The sequence below is a fragment of the Dasypus novemcinctus genome, chromosome 3 (assembly GCF_030445035.2).
Source record: "Dasypus novemcinctus isolate mDasNov1 chromosome 3, mDasNov1.1.hap2, whole genome shotgun sequence".
NCBI lineage: Eukaryota > Metazoa > Chordata > Mammalia > Cingulata > Dasypodidae > Dasypus > Dasypus novemcinctus.
This window is the reverse complement of record NC_080675.1, coordinates 43274483-43289505: the sequence shown is the minus strand read 5'-3', so window position 1 is coordinate 43289505 and position 15023 is coordinate 43274483. Positions and strand designations below refer to the sequence as shown.

General features: G+C 37.0%; 1 protein-coding gene across 22 annotated transcripts in view; it reads left to right on the top strand.

Annotated features, from left to right (window-relative positions):
- The window catches only part of GPHN (gephyrin), an 801248-nt gene that overhangs the window by 481658 nt on the left and 304567 nt on the right, over nucleotides 1-15023 (top strand). The window lies entirely within an intron of this gene.

Here is a 15023-nt window from a genome sequence, read left to right as displayed (position 1 = left end):
GTAACATTATTAGTAAATTTAAATTGACAGCTAATATGTGAATTCTCCAGATATACCTTTGCTATAAATTATAAACATTCCAAAATGAGCTGAACTTTTTTTTCTCCTCTATGACAACTATAATGTCATTTGGCTTTCAAACTAAAAATTTTTTCTCTGTGACAGCTATAATGTCATTTTGGCTTTCAAACTAATCGGACATTTTAGAAAGGGAGGGCCAGGTTACCTATTGAAGATTTTTAAATATCACAATTTCCCTCAGCTGGTCACTTTTTGAGGCATGTAAAGCAATGTGGAAAAATGTAAAAAGTATGCAGCTTAAAATAAGAAGACCTGGATAAAAATCCTAACTCTACCACTTAATATTTGGGGCAAGTTACTTAAGATAAATGTAAATAATATAATTACCTTATATATCAAAAGTTATTATTTGTAGCAATTGAGAGAATATATATGGAGGAATTTGTAAACTTTGTAAATTTAGAGTTAAATATTTACAGAATTCTTTCAAGTTGCTAATGCTGTGCTTGGTTTTCAGAAGACAAAAATAAATAGATGGTTCCAGCCCATATAGAATTTACAAGCTAGCTAGGAAGTTGTTCTTCTTTACTTCTCAAAGTAATTACTTCTTCTAAGAAATATTTCTGTGTTTTTCTAACTCAGTTTCCCACTTCTTGTGATAAAAAAATGTACTGACTTTTCAAGTTAGTTGCTAGAAATTTGATTACTAGTTATTACCGACCTAATCAATTTGTTATTTCAGGAGACAGAGGCTTGAAAAATGCCTCTGGTAATGGACATTTGTTAGTTACCTCTCCAGCACTCATTCTCCTTCCGTGTTCCTAATATTATACCATATTTCCCAGTCTTGTAGTTTGAGTAGGATTGACTAAACCTCCATAGTGGGATATGATTGGTGTGATGGTTAGACTATTGTGTCAACTCTGCCAGGTAATTGTGCCCAATTGTTTCATCAAGCAAGCACTGGGCTAACTGTAATACAAGGGCATTTATAGACTTTAGTCATAAACGTACTTTACTGCAGTGGTAAATCGTAGATACCTGATTACAGTTATACCAGTCATCAGCCATCAGCAATGAGTGATGCTTAACCCAATCATTTGAATCCCTTAAAAGGGGAAGTGATTCCAGCATTGAGAGAGAATTTCCCAGCTCATCTTTAGACAGCCAACATTTCCCAGAACTCATCAAGAACCTTCACTGGTGTAGAAAGGTCATATCTGAGTCCAACTCCATCACACTTAAGAACACAAATTCCAAAGTTTCCAAAATGTATTAACCAAATGCAATAAATGTGCCACAATGATAAAAGAGGTTGTTGATTTGGGAGGAGTGTGAGTGTGTGTGTGTGTGTGTTGGGGGGGGGATATAAGAACCTTTCATTTTTTTAATATAACATTTGAAAAAACAACCTTCATTGGGCTTTCATTGGAGACCCTGGTTGTGGCCTATGTGCGGAACCTGGACTTGTGCATCCCCATGGCTGCATGAGAGGCTCTTTTAAAATCGCATACTATTGACAGATATCTCTTGTTGTTTCTGTTTCCCTAGAGAACCCTGACTAATACAATGGGCTTAATATTCAGCATATCCTTTTCACCTAGTCATATTATTAGTTAAAGAGTTAGTGGATCTTATCTTCTAAATTTTAGTCAAACTACTGGATACATGACTCTGTTTCCTGCCAGATATGAATGAGAAAATATACATCCCTAAAATGGCCACCTTGGGACCATGAAAGGAATGCCTGCCAATTATGGAACTAACAATAAAGAAGCTAACCTGGGAAATGGAAGAAAAGGAGAAATACTGGGTCCTGGTCATACTGTTCAAACCACTCACTCAAGCCCCTGTTAAACTACACCTACTTTGTTACTTTACAGTATTGTGAGCTAATAAATCACTTTTATATTTTCAAGCTGTTTAGAGATGGGTATTCTCTTATCTGCAACCAAAGAGTATCTAAACCAATACAAATCAATATATACTTGTCTCATCAAAGATTTGTAAACTGTTCCTTATAATGACCAAAATATATCAAATAGGAAGCCAAGAGGTTTCATATTTAGATGAGAAATAAATCCTGATTCAAGAGGATAGAGAGTGGGGGAATGTGACATAAAAGGAAATAAATCCTGCCTGTGGTTACAAAATAAGTTTAAAGGTCTTTTCAAGGAGACTGATCTAAATTCAAAGAAATGACACCTTGTGCTTTGTAGCTTCAAAGCAACTGATAATTTGAAAAATCAAAGTCAAAATAATAGGCAGAGGAAGAATTTAAGACAGAAGATACTCGTGGAGATACATACTAGGAAATCTCTTCTGACAGAGAAATTAAATCTTCTGGAGAAGTCCAGAATATTGACAGTGATTCCCAAGTTCCAATGTATACAAGAAAATCTGCTCCTACCATACCCTAGTAAGAAGAGTTGGTGATTCCCTCTTGGTAAAGAATATAGAGAAAACAATATGTTGAATCTACATGGCCATTCAGAAAGACTGTCTTTCTGGACATTTACTTGGAACTTGAAAGAGAAAATGCTAATTATTAGCTACCTGTCACCTCAAAATAAATGACAAAAGAGAAGGGAAATATGATGAAGTTTTGGTCAGAAAATTGTAGAACATATGTATGGTTTTATATCCATGAGGGCTTTGGTATATGAAAATAGTAACAATTATTGATGCTTGTCAATTATGGAGGCTAGGGGTTTCTTCGCGGCAGCACGTTTTTGGGAACCCGGGGTGAGGGCCGCAGCTTCAGGTGCACTCGGTTTGGGCAAAGAGCCGTGGGCCTGCGCCCTGGGCCCCGAACAGCTGGCGCCCCAGTTAAGTGACCATGATTCTCCTGACCCAGTGCCCTGGCCAGCAAGGTGCCCCAGCCGCCGCCCTGGCTGTGGGCCCCACATGGTCTGTCAGCCCAGAGCCCTTGCAGACGCGTGCTTAGCAATATTCACAGTTGACCAAATATCTTAGTCTTTCTCCATTTATATGCAAAAGATAGTTTTAAGTACCTTTTTATAGCGCCATGCTAAGTGGTTTAAGTATAACCTGGGCCTTCACAGTGTCCCTCCTATACTGTACTCGTTAGTCTCCTCCTGTGACTACGCGACGTCCTAGAGCCAGAAGTTCTCGAGAGCAGCCTGGGGCTCGGCAGGCCGGCATTGGGGTGCAGGTCCCCACGCCGTCTGCCTAGAACACGGTGCACTTAGATCTTTTTCAGGGTTTTCCTAACTGCAAATTGTGGACCAAAGTTCTGTTTCTGCTTTTGCGTTTGCTGTTTGTCCGCCGCCAACGCTAAGACCCAGGGCGGCCCGGAGTCGTGACTGCGCCTCGCCCGGCCATGGGCGTGGAATTGGGGCAAACCCCGCAGGCTGTGCTCCTCTTGGCACGTGGTCTCAGGGTCCCCGCGTTGGCATAGAGTGACAAGGGTGTAAATATTTATGACTTTTTGTACCTGTTGTAAGAGGAGGGGCATGGCGCGTTTTTTATGGGGACACAGATGTATATTTTGATACCAGCGACCACAGGTCCAGTATTTCACATTTAACATATATGAGCACTTCATATACATCATCATCATTTTATATCATCCTTTTACTTATGAGACAATTGAAGTTCTGTAAGAGTAAAGGACATTAACTAGCTAGTGGCTGAACTGGTATTCGAGTCCAGGCTGTCTGGCTTCTGAATCAGCACTCCTTGCCGTTTGCTACAGACTTCTTAGTACAAGAGAAAAATTGAAAGGTTAAAGATTTAGGCTGTGACCAGCTACGCTTATTCTCAGAGATAAGAATTGTGATTTTTGGACCTTGGTTTGAAATACCTGAATGATAAGCTGCAATGAACAACCTAAGAATTATAAAAAATACAGTGTTTACTGTGGAAGTTTTCTGATCTGAGCAAAAGAGCACTAAACTGTAAGCAACATTGGAATGAGAAAAATATTTTGATAACCCCATGAAACAAAGTATTTTTTTTTTAAGATTTATTTTTATTTATTTAATTCCCCTCCGCTCCCTCGGTTGTCTCTTTTCTGTGTCTTTTTGCTGCGTCTTGTTTCTTTGTCTGTTTCTTTGCCCACTTCTGTTGTCGTCAGCGGCACGGGAAGTGTGGGCGGCGCCATTCCTCGGCAGGCTGCTCCCTCTTTCGCGCTGGGCGGCTCTCCTTATGGGTGCACTCCTTGCGCGTGGGGTTCCCCTACGCGGGGGACACCCCTGTGTAGCACGGCACTCCTTGCGTGCATCAGCACTGCGCACGGGCCAGCTCCACACGGGTCAAGGAGGCCCGGGGCTTGAACCGCGGACCTCCCATGTGGTAGACGGACGCCCTAACCACTGGGCCAAAGTCCGTTTCCCTGAAACAAAGTATTTTGGAGAACATAGTATTATATGTGTTAAAGGATAATTTTTTAAAGGTAGACTCATGAATCTTATAGACTAAATCTGTGTTAAAGATTTAATTTAAACTCTTTATACACTTTTATATCCAGCTCAAAGGAGGCTTCAAAGGACATGCACATATATCAACAGTCATGAATACTGGGGTGAATTTGTATATAAATAAACACTTGGGCAATGTACACAGGGCAATCATCAATTGCTGCTTCTGAGGACAATTTGTTTGCATCTCTATGGACACATTACAATCTGTTTTCTAAAACTTGCTGAGTTGAAAAATAATGAAAGACAATGGAAAGTGCAGGTAATTCAAAAGGATATACAAATCAGAACATTCTGATAATCTTTTTTGTATATTTTCCAGACAGTGCACCTACCCCTACTCCTATGATCATAATAATCTCAAAGATTTTTCTTGGTCACAACAAAATGGCTCATCTCATTAGGTTTGGCTTGATTTTTTTTACATAGGAGCAGCAAGAGTATTAATTAACCATATAGGCCTGTTTGCATTTGCTTTGCAAATAGTAAGGCCACAAAATTAACCTCTGTCTGAAAATTTTCATAGAGAATCTCAGATTCTACTTTTAAAAGTCTCTTTTATTGCCATCCCAAGATTAGGAAGCCAAGCCCAAGAAATTCTCTCCACTGTATTTTACCTGCAATACCTGTGGTGTACTGAAGTATGTACCTCAATTTAGTTTTGTTCTGAGTCTCATTCCTGAGAGTGTGAAACCATTGTAAATAGAATCTTTTGAAGATATTTTAGTTAAGGTGTGGCCCAACTGAATGAGGCTGGCCTTTAATCTGGATTACTGGAGTCCTTTATAAGCAGAAAAAAATTGGAAAGAAAGCCACAAAGAGGAGTCAGAAGCTGTAAGTTAGCAGGAATCTGTAGAGAGGGCAAAGCCACGTTTTGGGAAGGTGAGAGGACCCATAGTTGCCAGCAAACCAAAATACCACCTACCCCAGGAGGAAACAAGCCTTCTAGCCAATGCCTTGATTTGAATTTCTGGCATCTGAAATCATGAACCAATAAATTTAAGCCAATCTGTTGTATGGAATTTGTCATAGCAGCCTGGCAAACTAAAACAGTACCTGTCATGGTGTTACCAGATTTTGTTGAGGTTCTTTGACTATGCTGGAGAAATGAATTTCAAGAGCACATTGGGTGAATTAGGCCAGTAATTTATTCAGGTAGAGAGGGAAGAGAAATGGGAGAAAATAACAAAGCAGGGGTCCCAGGTAGAGAGAAAGGGGGTGAAAAGTGATAAAGAGAGGCTGATTTACAGGCTGCAGTTTCCCATTATAGGTTATAAATGCCCAGGTTTTACTTACATGGTGATTCAAGCGGGGAGAACATAGCTGGAGTCCGGGTCCAGAGGCAAGAGAGCGGGGAGCATAAGAGAGAGTTCATTCAGGCCTTGCGCCTGGCTTTTGAACTGTTAATTATCCCACCCCTTTGCTAATGGCAGGGAAGGACTTCCAGCTGTTTACTGTTTTGATCGCTTATTTCCCCCATCAATCTCCCAGGCGGGCCCAATGATAAAGTCCTTGGGGGAATATCTGGGACTACCCCTAGTTCCAGAGGAAGGCTTCTGAAGTGGCAGAATCTTGGGTTTTTCCAGCAGCCTTTTTGAGGTTATTGATGTCCACGTAGACTTCTTGACAGGTTCCAGATTCATCTACTGATTCCCTATCTTACTAGTCTGCTTCAATGGATGAGTTCCTCTCTTCTCCAGGTCACCAAAATTCCATTCATATATAAGTGACCTTTGCCATGCATAAGGCTGAGAACTTCTACTCCAGGTTCCAGGTTTGATTTCCTGGGAAAGCATTATAGGCATTAGTTTCAAAAGTGCAGTCAATCCTTATTCTTTAAAAGTGGCAGTCATATCTCATTAAATAAGCCCCATTCTCAAATACAGCACTCCGGATAAGGCCTGGTTGCATAATCAGTTTGTCCACTTAAAAACTAATAAAAAGGAAAAGATAGTCCCATTAAATACATGCAAAATAGTTAATTGTCAAGAAAAGTTAGATGAGTCAGTAAGAATTTATGAATTCTGTGGGTCTCAGTGAAAATCATCTATTTTTTAATGTTTTATTTTAACTTAAAATAAGATTCTACTAAATAATGTGGGTTACACATACCTTAAGAACAAAGAAAAAGGTCTTCCTCAAATCCAGAAATAGAACATTTTAAATATCAATAATATTCCAAACAACCAGAAAAATTTTACTTTCTTCACTTTATTTAACTGTATGTAATTAATCCTCTCTCATTCCACTGCAGCTTAGGTTAACCATCTGCTTTGAAGAAGCTATCTGCTTCTGGACTAAAAGGAGTTTTGGAAATCCTCACACATTCCACCATTATAGTCTAAAAGTTGTCTAAGAAATATTATCTCAGAAATTAGTACCCTTCTCTCTTTAAATTGCCAGTAGTTTGACAACTACTGTATCTGCTATAGTTGTTTCCATGAGGCTCTTGAGAGTGTCCTTTGTGCTTCTTAGTGGAATACACAAACTCTGGCCTATAGTATATTGCATAACCTTCAGGCAAGCATCAAAACCTGTCTGTAGTTGACAGAGAGTTAAGGCTGTGGCTGTTACTGTAACCAATGATAGCAGAATGAAAAATTCTCTATTGGAACATAGGGCATAACTATTTCATAAGAGTTTTGATCAGCATTTCCCCTGAAAGTAAATACTTTATGGAGAGAGAGGGCAAGATAATTCTCTATGAAGTTCCCATAAAGCATACAATTTCTGAAATATTTATAGTAATAACATTTTACTTATATAAATTTAACTTAGGGAAGACTAGACTTCAGTTCTGATATGACAATTCTTCCTATGCAATTTACAGTTGTAACACATCAGATCAAATTATATTTTTCATCTCTCTTTTTCTGTAGTGAAAGAATAAATCTTTGTGATTTCTAGGGGCCTCCTGGGGAATTTCAAATATAGTTTAAAGTGAACGCTATTCTTAAAAAATTTTTTTCTATATATAGAATCCAATTTTGAGTTATCAAAGGATATTTGGACAGTTGATTAAGAAAGGATCATGGATACTTGAGAAATGATTTTTATTTGCCTATTTAATGAAAATGACAGTAGAACAGTTTTTAAAAACATAGACAGACACTAACCCAATTGTTAATGACCTTAGCTCTTTGATCAGTGAGGAACTGTTGTTCTTTGTTTTATTCCCTTAAATACTCAAGCATATAATAAAGTTAACATACAACATATAAAATTATTCTGGTAAGGCACAGCATCTCTACTATCTAGGCAGATTACACCTTACATATATGCTAACTTATTTAATTCTTACGCATTAAATGATAGGGGAAGGCATTAATCACTGAACTAAGGAAGAAAGTCTATCAAAATTGTGAATTTTCTTGAAATTTTTAACACATTTCATAGCTTATTTTCAGACTCGAGTATTATAAATACAGACAAATATAATTCACTTTACAAGATTTATTCTTCATTATATTCTTTCATGTATTCTGGAAAAAACGGACACATTACTTTCCGACTATGGATTTTTCTCAAGTGATCCACAAATGAATTATCTTCATAATAATAGTATGACATAATGTATGTTAACATTCAGTGTACATTGCTGTGTACAAATGAATCAATAAATACTTTATTTTTTTAAAATTTATTTTATTTCTCTCCCCTCCACTCCCCCCACCACCCTACCCCACCCTCCACCCCCATTGTCTGCTCTCTTGTGTCTATTCGCTGTGTGTTCTTCTGTGTCCCCTTGCATTCTCAGTGGCACCGAGAATCCATGTCCCTTTTTTTGTTGCATCATCTTGCTGTGTTACCTCTCCGTGTGTGTGGTGTCATTCCTGGGCGGACTGCGCTTTTTTAAAATTTTTCCATGCCGGGCGGCTCTCTTTGTCGGGCGCACTCCTTGCACATGGGGCTCCCCTATGTGGGGGACACCCCTGCGTGGCATGGCACTCCTTGCATGCAGCAGCATTGTGCATGGGCCAGCTCACCACACAAGCCAGGAGGCCCTGGGTTTGTACCCTGGACTTCCTATATGGTAGGCAGAGGGAGGCTCCATCAGTTGAGCCACATCCGCTTCCCAAATCAATAAATACTTTAAATCTTTGTCAGTTTTAGTTTCTAATTCAGTAAATATTGGTAGTTGTAACCCATATGTACAGAAGCTCTTTGGAGTCCTAAATAAGTTTAAGTGTATAAAGTGATCTGGAGATGAAAAGGTTCAAGAACCACTTATTTAGAACAAAACTTCCCTTTTTCCTTAAAAATACAACCATGCATACTCAGTTGTATTTCTCTGCCACTATGGCTTCTAGTGTAGTCTCAACCATCCATGTTAATTATTACTTTTAACAAAAGTACTTTCTATTTTGCCAATAAAACTTGGGACTGAACAGTTGAAAACTGTCTGATATGCATGCATTTTAGCAGACAAGGAAAGCTCATTTACATATATGATACGACATTCTACAACCACATACAATCCTTTTACTACTTATTAAAGTAACCAAAAGGAACATGTTCAGAAACATGACCCAAAACTATAGAATCTATATAGTAAACACAAATAAGGAAGAAAAATATACAAGCTTCAAATGATGATCAATGTTTCCTAATTTTATCATATTTTTAAAATATCTTGCTATCTTATGATTACCCATTTATTAACTCTGATATCAGTCCAAAGTTAAGTTACTAAAGATTTTGGAAATTATCACCAAGATAATATATTAAAAAAACACAATTACTGTAGAAATAAAGATTGTCAGAATAATGATTCAATTTAATCAGGCATAAATATGTTTTATAATTTTAAGCATTTTATGAAGGAGTAGTGTTAGCTTAACCTATCAGTAAGCTTTTATAAATTTAAGGGAAACAACCTAAGAAGAGCAAAATATATACTCATATTTAACACTGATCAATTACAAAAAGACAGTTTTTTAACAGAAATTATTAAACAAGGCTTGTTTGCCAAAGATTTACCTTAATTATGTGAACTTGCATTCTTAATACACTTATGAATTAATTTCTGTTAGATTTTTTTTTAAGTCTAGCATTTTAAAGTATTAGAAATTCATTTTCCTTGTTTTGGGGAATTTGGGTTGGAGGATAATTTATTTATTTAAGTATTTATTTATCTCTTTAAGCCAATTAGAACAGAGATCCTTTAATTTAATAGAAAATATGGTTTGATTTATTAATACCTTCCAGAGATAGAGAAACATTTCACACTCACACAGGAAAGTAAATCATTACTGAGTTACAGACACAGAGAGTCCATAGTTTTGATTCTACAACTTCAGCCACAGGTCCTGAGTAAACACAGAAACACAAAACTCACAAATAATAATATATATGTATATATCAAAAAGTTCTTTTTCCTCCCAGAGAACACCAAATTCTTAGTTGATTTGACCTGAAAATGAATAGACAAATAAAATAGTCACAGTTAAATTGAGAGTTTGTCGGCAAGAGAGCTACCCTACAAGAAATACTAAAGGAGTTCTGCAGACCAAAAGGAAAAGACAAGAGAGAGAGTTGTAAGAGAGTGTAGAAATGAAGATTATCAGTAATGATAATTGAAAGAGTAAAAAGAGAGACAAAATAAGATATGACATATAAAAAAAAGGATAAAATGGTTGAAGTAAGTACTGCTTTTACAGTAATAACATTGAGTATTAATGGATTAAACTCCCCAATCAAAAGACACATTGGCAAAATGGGTTAAAAAATACAGAAAGGATGATCCATCTAAATGCTGTTTCAAGAGATTCACCTTATACTCAAGAACATAAATAGGATGAAAGTGAAAGGTTGGAAAAAGACATCCACACAACCACTAACCAAAACAGGTATAGCTTAGTTGTACTAATATCAGGCAAAATAGTCTTTAAATGCTTTTATAAGAGACAAAGAAGGACACTATATATTATTAAAAGGGGCAATCTACCAAGAAGAAAGAACAATCATAAATATTTATGTCCTAACCATGATGTCCCAAAATATGTGAGGCAAACACTGGCAAAACTGAAGGGAGAAATAGATGTCTGTACAATAATAGTTGGAGATTTCAGTATACTACTATCATCAACTGATAGAACATGTAGACCAAGGATTAATAAGGAAGCAACTTAAATCATATGATAAATGAACTAGACCTAACAGACACATACAGAACATTGTACCCCAAAACAGCAGAATATACATTCTTCTCAATTGCTCATGGGTTATCATCCAGGATAGACCACATATTGGTTCACCAAACAAGTCTCAATACATTAAAAAATATTGAAATTCTACAGAGCAGTTTCTCTGACCATAATGAAATGAAGATGGAAATCAGTAATAAGTAGAGAACTGGAAAATTCAAAATAGGAAAGTTAAACAACATACTCTTAAACAATCAGTGGGTCAAAGAAGAAAATGCAAGAGAAATTAAATAATTCAAGATGAATGGAAATAAGAACACAACATATCAAAATGTATAGGATGCAACAAAACCTGTGCTTAGAGAGAAATGTATAGCTTTAAATGCCTACATTAATAAAGAAGAAAGAGCTAAAATCAAAGTCCTAACTGCACACCTGGAGAAATTAGAAAAAGAACAGCAAACTAAACCCAAAGCAAGCAGAAGGAAATAAATTATATTGAATATAAGAAAAACAATAGAATTAACAAAACCGAAAGTTGGTTCTTTAAGAAAATCAATAAAATTGTCAAGCCCTTAGCTAGACTGACAGAGAAAAAAGAGAGAAGATACAAAAAAATAAAAAAGGGTCATTACTACTGACCCCACAGAAATAAAATGGATCATAGCAAAATACTGATAACAACTGCATGCCAACAAATTAGACAACTTAGATGAAATAGACAAATTCCTAGAAACACAGAAACAACCTACAACGACTCTAGAAGAAATAGAAGACTTTAACAGACCAGTTGCAAGTAAAGTGACTGAGTCAGTCATCAGAAACCTCCCAACAAAGAAAAGCCCAGGATCAGGTGGTTCCACAGATGAATTCTACCAATCATTCCAAGAAGAATTTATGACAATCCTGCTCAAACTCTTCCAAAAGAAGAACACTATGTAACTTATTCTGTGAAGTCAACATCACCCTTACACCAAAGCCAGATAAAGATACTTCAATAAAAGAAAATTAGACTAGTTTCTCTAATAACTATAGGTGCAGAAATCTTCAAAAAAATACAAATTGAATCCAACAGCATATTGATACACTCAACACAAGAAAATAAGTTGATGTAATATACCACATTAACAAATCGAAGGAGATACCCGAAAGAATGACAGAGGACCCCTATCTGGTACCTTTTACAAAAAGTAACTCAAAATGCATCAAAGACTTAAATATAAGAGCTAGGACACAAAATGTAGGGAAGCCTCTTCAAGATCTTATGATAGACAATGGTTTTTTTGTTGCACAAGTAACAACAGAAAAAATAGATAAATGGGACCTCCTCAAATTTAAAAAATTGTGCTTTAAAGGACTTTGTCATGAAAATGAAAAGGTAGCCTACTCACTGGGAGAAAATATTTGGATACCACATATCCAATAAGTGTTTAATATCCAGAATAGTTAAAGAAATCCTACAACTCAACAATAAAAGACAAATGGCAAAATTTTAAAATGGGCAAAATACTTGAGTAGACAAATTTCCAAAGAGGAAATACAAATGGTATAAAGCACATGAAAAAATGCTCAACATTACTATTAGGAAAATGCAAATGAAAACCACAATGAGTTATCATTTCACAAGTACTAGAATGGTCACTGTTAAATAGAAAACTACAAGTGTTGGAGGGGAAATGGAGAAATAGGAACACTCATTCATTGCTAGTGGGAATGTAAATGGTACAGTTGCTGTGGAAGCATATGGGATTGCCATATGAGGATTGTTGGAAGATGGTGTCAGATTAGGCAGACAAGGCTTGGCTCTCTCACAAAAACAACAGAGAAAGAGCCAAAAGCATCCCATGGGACCTGCTTTGGGGGTCAGCAGACCAGGACAGTGCTTCACAACTCCTAGGCGGGTAAGGGACAGAGAGACAAAGAACCCAAAACTACAAACTGTGAGTAACTAAATCTCCCAGCTGCCAGGAAGGGCTCCCCTCTACCACCTGCAAGATACTAAGCTGGGGTGAAACCCCCTGCTCAGAGATTCTTAACTAGGGGTCTGTGAGCTTGAATTGAAATTCAATAAAACATTATTCTTGTGAGAATATGTTGGTGTGGGTGTGATATATTTATTAAATAACACATAGTATAGTATTGTTAGTGGTTCATGGTTTTCAACTGACTGGCAAAGGGGTCCATGGAACAAAGTGTTTAAGAACCCGTGCAGCTCACTGCAACTGACTGTGATGGGAACATACATCATCTTCCCTGTCAGCTGTTACAAGGGAAAAGGGAGAGGGAGTCAGGGGGCTTTACTTCAATGAATTCAGCCAGCAGAGCCCAATTTGAATCTCAGCTCCAGCCAGACCAAAACAAAGGAAAACTGAGGTACACCTCAGTGGAAAGGTGCACCACAAGCACCATCTGCTGGCCAGTTTGAAAATTGCATGGACAAAAACTGTACTTGGGTCTCTCTGTTCTCCAATTTCTAGGAGAAAATCTGTGCCCCATTAGTGAGTCCCTGGCATGATTCTGATAACTTAAGCCAAGCAATTTTAAAGACTTAGGAAAAGTTGAACCAAATATCAAAGAAGAACTGTGGAAAAAAACATAACAGTAAGCAAGAGAGAGAAATTGAACATCAGAGTAAATTCACAAACATATTCAGATGCCTAGACATCAGCAAAAAATTACAGGCCATACCACAAAAAAAGAAGAGATGGCACAGCCAAAAGAGCAAACCAAATATCCTGAAGAGATAGAGGATTTAAGACAATGATAATCATAAAGCTCTCCTAAATCAATTTAAAGAATTGAAAGAAAATATGACTAAAGAGATAAATGATATTAAGAAGACATTGGGTGAGTATAAAGAACAATTTTCATGTCTGCAAGGAAAAGTAATAGAATTGCCATATGATCCCACAGTCCCACCACTGTATATACCCAGAAGAACTGATAGCAGGGACGTTGACAGATATTTGCACACCAGTGTTCATAGTGGCATTATTCACAATTGCCAAAAGAAGGAAACAACCCAAGGGTCCATCAACCAATGAATGTATACCACAAAATGTGTAATATACATACAATCATTCAACTTTAAGAAGGAATGAAGTCCTGATGCATGTTACAACATGGTTGAACCTTGAGGACATTATATTGAGTGAAACAGGCCAGGTACAAAGGACAAATATTATATGTCACTGATATGAACTTAGTATAGTAAGCAAACTCATAGAGTTAGAATCTAGAATATAGGCTACCAAGAGATAGAATGGGGATAGAGAATGAGGAAGTGATGCTTGATTTGCACAAAATTTCTATTTAGATTGATGCTAAATGTTTGGAAATCAATACAGGTGATGGTAGCACATTATTGTGAGTATAATTAACCACACTGAATTATGTGTGTAAATGTGGTTGAGGGGAAGATTTTGGTTGTGTACATACTAGAAGGAAAGCTAGTGGATAAAACATAGGAACTGTATAACACAGTGAACCCTGTGATAGATGATGACTATGGTTAAGAATACAAATATAAGAATGTTCTTTCAAGAACTATAACAAATATGTGTCACTATTACAAGATATTAATCAAAGGGTGGTATTATATATGGGAAAAATACACCTAATGCAAATGATTGACCATAGTTAACAGTAATATTTTAGTATTCTTTCATCATTTAAAAGAAAGGTAACACACCAATGTATTAGTCAACCAAAGGGGTGCTGATGCACAATGCCAGAAATCTGTTTGCTTTTATAAAGGGTATTTATTGGGGTATAAGCTTACAGTTACCAGGCCATAAAACATAAGTTACTTCCCTAACCAAAGCCTGTTGCCACATGTTGGAACAAAATGGCTACCGAGGTCTGCCAAGCATTCAGGGTTCCTGGGTTCCTCTTTTCCTGGGGCTCCCTTTCTCTTCAGGCTCAGCTGCTGTGCTTTCTCTACAAAGCCAGCTGTAGACCTTCGAGTGAATGTCTGTCTCTCTCCCTCGGGCTTCTGTTGTGTCTAAGAAGCCATCTCTGCTCCTCTGTGTTTACTTCCTGGTCTCCAGTTCAAAACTCCCAAATCTGTCCTTTGCCAGGTCTTTTATCTGTGACTCCCCACCAAGGGGCGGGAACTCAATGCCCTATTGATGTGGCCCAATCAAAGCCTTAATCATTATTTAATCAAGTAAAAGTAAAACCTCTGAATTCAATACAATCTATTACACCCAGAGGAAGAGATCAGTTTACAAACATAATCCAATATTTCTTTTTTGAATTCATCAATAATATCAAACTGCTACACCAGTATAAAGTGTCAACAGCAGGAGTGTGTGTGGGAATGTTGTATTTTTTACATGACTTTTATGTGAAATTACTACTTCTCCAAGTTAAAAAATGACAGTAATTTTAAAATTTTTATGCTAAATGAAAG